The following is an 8,064-nucleotide window of genomic DNA, read 5'->3' as shown; positions in this document are numbered from 1 at the left end:
TTTACAGTAGATGCCAGATGTCTCTTTTCACACCTTAAAGGTGTCAGATTCTCATCTAATCTCTCCTAGATCCAGGAGTGGCCTAGAAAAAAAAAGCCCAGTTGCATTAATGGAGATTCTCTAGGGATGAAAATTTTCCCCAGAAAAGATGGTTTTGCAGGGCCATTTCAAAATGTGTCAAAGAAACTTATTTGGGGATAAAATATTTTTATTTCCTCCAGGGTGATGCTATACCACAGTCAGGTTGGAATTTGGTATCTTATTGCCACAGAGAGTCTGTTTTGTCTATCTTATGATCTCTATTTTAATGTTAATGCTGGTCAGTTGCCCCCAAACTCCAAAAAGTAGGGGGTATAATGAAGTGTGTCCAACTTCCCTTCCCACCATGGCTGGGAATTCAGTTTTTCAGGTTTCTTTGGGGACCCCTTGGCCAAGAGGGAGTCTGTTCAGTTGGTTGCATAAACCAAAAATAAAATTGTAAGCCCCTGACCATCTAAATGGACCTCTCCTTTCAGCAAGGACATTCCAAAGCCAACCTGAAAAACTAGCTCAAGCCATGATGGGAAATGGGAAGGGGGCATCAGACATGCCTCATTATACCCTCCTCCCTTTTGGAATTACTGATAGAATAGACTCTTTAAGTCTGATAAGAAACTTTTACAATCTATTCTCTCTGAAGCCTGCTACCTGGAGGCTTTACCTGCATGATCAAATCTTGGTCTTCATGATGGCTTATCTTAACCCAGGCATTCCCAAGTTTTTAGACAATAACTTAACTCTTCCAACCAATTGCCAATCAGACATCTTTGAATGTACCTATGATCTGGAAGCCCCCATTTCCAGTGGTTCCACCTTTCCAGACTGAACAAACCAATGTACATCTTACTTGATTGATGTTTCATGTTTCCCTAAAATGTAGAAAACTAAGCTATACCCCAACCTCCTTGGGCATATGTTCTTGAGATCTCCTGAGGGCTGTGCCATGAGCCATTCGTCACTCACATTTTGCTCAGAATACATCTCTTTAAACATTTTATAGAGTTTGACTCTTTTCTTTGACAAATGGGGGGCTTAGGGTTTTATTTTTAGTTTACAAGTCTGACACTTTTAAAGTCTGACAGAGAGCTCTTGCCATAGGCTACCATCTATTCTTTCTAAGGGCAGCTCCAAGATGCCCTGAAAGGTGTTTATCTACAAAACAAGAAGCCATTGCTTGTCATACTTTCCTCTCTTCATTCTCCCTGTGCCAATTACCTCCCCCCACAAGAAACCCAAGCCCCTATTCTTTCCATAGCCTCAGGATGGTAAAAAAACTTCAGTCATCTGGGTCCTCTTTGAGTCTTTTTCAGGACTCTCATGTCCATATGCATGTTAATAAATTTATATGGTTTGTTTCCTGTTAATCTGTCTATTGTTAATTCATTTCAATAGACTTAGACTTGAACCTTCAGAGGTAAAGTTTGAATTTCCCTACACTGTCAACAAAAGAAAAAATTGAATTGCCCTCAAATCTCAGAGATGAATAGAGTGGCTAGAAGGCCTAATGCTGTTCCTTCCTTACAACTGCTGTCAGAAGTGTTGGAGCCAGAGTAACTCCATCTTGAATATGGGCTGGGTAAAATGAGACTGAGACCTGCTGGGCTGCATTCCCAGGAGGTTAGGCATTTGAAGTCACAGGATAAGACGGGAGGTTAGCAGACTGGTTTTACAAGATACAGGTCACAAAGACTCCACTGATTAAACAGGATGTGGTAAAGAAGCTAGCTAAAACCCACGAAAACCAAGATGGTAATGAAAGGGACCTCTGCTCATCCTCACTGCTCATTATATGCTAGTTGTAATTCATGCTAAAAGACAATCCCACCAGTGCCATGACAGTTTACAAATGCCATGGCAATGTCCAGAAGTTACCCTATATGGCCTAAAAAGGGGAGAAACCCACAGTCCTGGGGACTCCCCACCGTTTTGCCAGAAAACTCATGAATAATTCACCCCTTGTTTAGCATATCATCAAGAAATAACCATAAGTATACTCAGTCAAGCAGCCCATGCTGCTGCTCCATGGAGTAGTCATTCTTTGATTTCTTTGCTTCTCTAATAAACTTGCTTTCACTTTATTCTGTGGACTCATTCCAAGTTCTTGTATGAGATACAAGAACCCTCTATAGGGGTCTGGATCAGGGACACCCTTCTAGTAACACTGTGATCTCACTATCTTTATAGGGTTTTCTTTTTCTTGGCAGCAGTTATCAAAGCAGTTAGGCAGATGATCATCAGTGTGAGATTGTCTGGATGTAGAAAAGTCAATGCCAACCTCAGTGTCTCCATAATCCATTGACAGGCAGATAAGAGGGAAAAGTTGGCCAGGCACGGTGGCTCACGCCTGCAATCTCAGCACTTTGGAAGGCAGGTAGGTGGATCACAAGGTCAGGAGATTGAGACCATCCTTGCTAACAGGGTGAAACCCCATCTCTACTAAAATACAAAAAATAAAAAATTAGCCAGGCATAGTGGCATGTACCTGTAGTCCCAGCTACTTGGGAGGCAGGGGAATTGCTTGAACTTGGGAGGCAGAGGTTGCAGTGAGCCAAGATCAAGCTGCTACACTCCAGCCCGGCAATAGAGCAAGACTCCGTCTGGAAAAAAAAAAAAGTTTCCAGAAAAATTTAAATTTTTTCAATTTTCAAAATATTTCTTGTAGGAATGATAAGACCTTTGTTTAACCCCAATCTTGTTGTCAGACTTACAGATAAATGTAGGGGATAGTGGGTATGGTGGCACATGCCTGTAATCCCAGTGAGGCTGAGGTAGGAGGAATGCTTGAGCTAGGAGGTTAAGACCAGTCAGGCAACATAGTGAGACCACCATCTCTAGAAAAAAAATTGGCGGGGTGTGGTGGCATGCAGCTGTGGTCCTAGTCAGGAGGCTGAGCTGGGAGGATTGCTTGAGCCCAGAAATTCAAGGCCATAGTGAGCTGTGTTCTCACCACTGCAGTCAAGCCTGGGTGACAGAGTCAGACCCTGTCTTAAAAAAAAAAACAAAACGTATAGGATAAAGGATAGTTTTCAACTCAGTCCAAAAGATCAATTTCAGTAATGTAAGTAACAAAGTTGATTTTTGAACAATAAAAGTAGCAACCTCTTTGTTAAAGATATACATGAAATTCACTCACAGCATACTTTCCATAAATGCTGCTATTTAAGATTTGATTTTGATAAAAAATGTGTCTGGAGACCAACGAGACCGTGTCCACCCCGTGAGCATAGAGCCTTGCCCTTGCCGTCCCGTCGCATGTCCACACCCGCCGCCAGCTCACCATGGATGATGATACTGCTGCACTTGTCGACAATGGCTCCAGCATGTGCAAGGCCTGCTTTGTGGGCAACAGTGCTCCCCAGGCCGTCTTCCCCTCCATCGTGGGGCGCCCCAGGCACCAGGGCGTGATGGTGGGCATGGGTCAGAAGGATTCCTATGTGGGTGATGAGGCCCAGAGCAAGAGAGGCATCCTGACCCTGAAGTAAGTACCCCATCGAGCTCGGCATTGTCACCAACTGGGATGACATGGAGAAGATCTGGCATCACACGTTCTACAATGAGTTGCGTGTGGCTCCTGAGGAGCACCCCGTGCTGCTTACTGAGGCCCCCCCGAACCCCAAGGCCAACCGTGAGAAGATGACCCAGATCATGTTTGAGACCTTCAACACCCCAGCCATGTATGTGGCCATCCAGGCCGTGCTTTCCTTGTACGCCTCTGGCCGTACCACTGGCATCGTGATGGACTCCAGTGATGGGGCCACCCACACTGTGCCCATCTGTGAGGGGTATGCCCTCCCCCACACCATCCTGTGTCTGGACCTAACTGGCCAGGACCTGACTGACTACCTCATGAAGATCCTCACCGAGTGTGGCCACGGCTTCACCACCACAGCTGAGAGGGAAATCGTGCGTGACATCAAGGAGAAGCTGTGCTACATCGCCCTGGACTTCCAGCAGGAGATGGCCACGGTGGCCTCCAGCTCCTCCATGGCGAAGAGCTATGAGCTGCCCGATGGTCAGGTCATCACCATCGGCAACGAGCGATTCCGCTGCCCTGAGGTGCTCTTCCAGCCTTCTTTCCTAGGCATGGACTCTTGTGGCATCCACGAAACTCCTTTTAACTACATCATGAAATGGGACGTGGACATCCACAAAGACCTGTATGCCAACACAGTGCTGTCTGGTGGTACCACCATGTACCCTGGCATTGCTGACAGGATGCAGAAGGAGATCACCGCCCTGGCACCCAGCACGATGAAGATCAAGATCATTGCTCCTCCCGAGCGCAAGTACTCCGTGTGGATCGGTGGCTCCATCCTGGCCTCGCTGTCCACCTTCCGGCAGACGTGGATCAGCAAGCAGGAGTATGACGAGTCCGGCCCCTCCATCGTCCACCACAAATGCTTCTAGGCAGACTGTGACTTAGTTGTGTTACACCCTTTCTTGACAAAACCTAACTTGTGCAGAAAGCAAGATGAGATTGGCATGGCTTTATTTGTTTTCTTGTTTTGTTTTGGTTTTTTTTTGGCTTGACTCAGGATTTAAAAACTGGAACGGTGAAGGTGACAGCAGTTGGTTGGAGTGAGCATCCCCCAAAGTTCTACAATGTGGCCGAGGACTTGAGTGTGTACATTGTTTTTTTAAAATCATTCCAAATATCGTGAGATGCATTGTTACAGGAAGTCTTTTACCCTCCCAAAAGCCACCCCACTTCTCTCTAAGGAGAATGGCTCAGTCCTCTCCCGAGTCCACACAGGGGAGGTAACAGCATTGCTTTTGTTGTAAATTATGTAATGAAAAATTTTTTAAATTTTGCCTTAATACTTTTTTTATTTTGTTTTATTTTGAAAGATTTTAGCCTCTGTGGCTACCCCTTTTTTTGTCCCTCAACTTGAGATGTATGAAGGCTTTTGGTCTTCCTGGGAGTGGGTGGAGGCAGCCAGGGCTTACCTGTACACTGACTTGAGACCAGTTGAATAAAGTGCACACCTTAAAAAAAAAAGGCCGGGCGCGGTGGCTCAAGCCTGTAATCCCAGCACTTTGGGAGGCCGAGGCGGGTGGATCACGAGGTCGAGAGATCGAGACCATCCTGGTCAACATTGTGAAACCCCGTCTCTATTAATACAAAAAAATTAGCTGGGCACGGTGGTGCGTGCCTGTAATCCCAGCTACTCAGGAGGCTGAGGCAGGAGAATTGCCTGAACCCAGGAGGCGGAGGTTGCGGTGAGCCGAGATCGCGCCATTGCACTCCAGCCTGGGTAACAAGAGCGAGACTCCGTCTCAAAAAAAAAAAAAAAAAAGTGTCTGGATCATGTTTTTCCTGCTTCTGTCCATTGCTTACACCTGGAGAAATGACCCTTTAGTAAATGATTTTTTTCAACCCAGATTTTTCTCTTTGAACTAAGCAAAAGACTTCTGACTGGTTTTCTTTCAGTCAGTTTTTCTCACAGCAGCCAGATACGAGTTGTGTTAGTGTCTTGTGACAGCCATGCACACACCCACTCACTTCTTTTCACTTTGCCTTGCTTTCTTTTCTAGTTTTTTTTTTTTTTTTTTGAGACAGAGTTTCGCTCTATCACCAGGCTGGGGTGCTGTGGTGCCATCTTGGCTCACTGCAACCTCTGCCTCCTGGATTCAAGCGATTCTTCTGCCTCAGCCTCCTAAGTAGCTGCGAATACACCCAGCTTGGGAGCACCATGCCCAGCTAATTTTTGTATTTTTAGTAGAGACAAGGTTTCACCATGTTGGCCAGGCTGGTCTCAAATTCCTGACCTTGTGATCTGCCTGCCTCAGCCTCCGAAAGTGCTGGGATTACAGGTGTGAGCCACTGCACCCGGCTGCCTTGCTTTCTTTTAAAAAAAAAAATAAAAAAAAAATTTATGAGTCTCACTTTGTTGCCCAGGCTGGACTCGAACTCCTAGGCTCAAACAATCCTCCCACCTCAGCCTCTGGAGTAGCTGGAACTACAGGCTGCCTTGCTTGCTTTCTTGATGGTGCTCATCACTCTCTGAAATAATTGTTTTTTGTCTGTTAGATCTCTATAGTGAATAATGAGTGTCTGTTTAAAGCCCTTGATTAAGGATCAAGGATTAATCTTTAATCCTGAAGCTGTTGAAGGGCGTTTAGGATTAAGTCCTATCTCCCGCCACAGCACAATCTGACCCTTGTCTGTCTGTCTGGCATCTCCTCCAGTGCATGTCCCAGCTCCTTGGAACCCTGTCTGATCCCCATCTAACCATACCCTCTTCTCTGGTTCTCTTTCACATGCTGTTCTCCATTTCTGGAATATTTTTTCCTCAGTTGACCCCTGTTCACCCTTAACCCTTTGGGTCCCTGACCCACTGACCTGAGGAAGGGCCCCTTACTGTGTGTTCCATGAGCTTTCTGGGCTTCCCTCATCAGTGTTTTTTTTTTTTTTTGGTTTATTATTGTCCATTTGTCTATATTACTCCATTAGATGTGAAGTTGGGGGTGGAGGTCTGCCCCACTCTCTGATGTCTTTTCAGAGCCTGAGAGTCTGGCATACATATTTGTTAAAACAATAAACGAATGAACGAACGAAATTGTAGCTTAGAAGCAATTCTACTTTTGTTACATGATAACATGATATATCATGCTTTATCACAATTACTCTGCCAGAAAGCGGGATAAGAAAAAGGCCAGAAATCTTGGACCTGGAGAAATGATTTTCCCAGAAGTTGTATCTGCAGTAAACAGGTGATGTGGGAACCTGGGCTGCTGATTGGGACGCTTGCATTGACTTCCTCATTCTGCCACCTTCCAGGATTTCTAAAGCACAGGAGAGAGATTCCAAAACACTCCCAGGGGCTGGAAAAATGTACTCAGTTCCTTTTGGGATTAAAGGTTTGTGATTCTATACTCTCTGATTTATTAATCCTATCAACTAGGCAGACTTAATTAATCAGGCGAGATTCGGTGTAGCAGGCCAAGCCTTCTGGGAAACATTTATGGGCTTCCTATGCTAGTCCACTAGAGAAAGGGAAGGACATGTTCACTGAGGAGTTGCCTGGATCCTGAGGATGATCTCCCTCTCTCACGGCTCGGCTGCTGGAGGACAGCTCAGGCTTTGCCTGAAAGAATGGGGCATAATTATTAGGTTGGTGCAAAAATAACTTTAGTTTTTGCCATTACTTTTTATTTTTATTTTTTGAGACGGAGTCTCACTCTGTCACCCAAGCTGGAGTGCAATGGCACGATCTCAGCTCACTGCGACCAGGTTCAAGCAATTCTCTCACCTCAGCCTCCTGAGTAGCTGAGATCACAGGCACATGCCACCATGCCCGGCTAATTTTTAGTAGAGATGGGGTTTCACCATGTTGGGTAGGGTGGTCTTGAAATCCTGACATCAGGTGATCCACCCGCCTCGACCTCCCCAAGTGCTGGGATTACAAATGTGAGCCACTGCGCCAGCCTGTCAGTTACTTTTAAAGTCGAAAACCGTAATTACCTTTGCAACAACCTATTAGAAAATTATCAGAGGCCGGGCGCGGTGGCTCACGCCTGTAATCCCAGCACTTTGGGAGGCCGAGGCGGGCGGATCACGAGGTCAAGAGATCGTAGACCATCTTCACCATGATGAAACCCCGTCTCTACTAAAAATACAAAAAAAATTAGCCGGGTGTGGTGACACGTGCCTGTAGTCCCAGCTACTTGGGAGGCTGAGGCGGAAGAATCGCTTGAACCCAGGAGGCGGAGGTTGCAGTGAGCCGAGATTGTGCCACTGCCCTCCAGCCTGGAGACAGAGCAAGACTCTGTCTCAAAAAAAAAAAAAAAAAAAAAGAAAAAAAGAAAACTATCAGAAAGGAGTTTCAGTGAGGAGACTTTATGGGCCTTAAATGGTTTGAGGAGTTTCAAGCCTGCCCACAACAGCTTTTTTTTTTTTGAGATGGAGACTTGCTCTGTCACCCAGGCTGGAGTGCAATGGCACGATCTTGGCTCACTGCAACCTCCAACTCCCGGGTTCAAGTGATTCTCCTGCCTCAGCCTCCTGAGTACTGGGATTACAGG

The 8,064-nt window shown here is 45.9% G+C and overlaps 1 pseudogene; it reads left to right on the top strand.

Annotated features, from left to right (window-relative positions):
- Positions 1–1,327: 1,327 nt before the first annotated feature.
- LOC105728394 (actin, cytoplasmic 1-like) lies at positions 1,328–5,032 on the top strand (annotated as a pseudogene).
- Positions 5,033–8,064: the final 3,032 nt, after the last annotated feature.

This window comes from Aotus nancymaae, unplaced genomic scaffold (assembly GCF_030222135.1).
Source record: "Aotus nancymaae isolate 86718 unplaced genomic scaffold, 86718_ANA_hifiasm-v0.15.2.pri h1tg000062l, whole genome shotgun sequence".
Classification (NCBI taxonomy): Eukaryota; Metazoa; Chordata; class Mammalia; order Primates; family Aotidae; genus Aotus; species Aotus nancymaae.
This window is presented reverse-complemented; position numbering and strand designations above follow the sequence as displayed.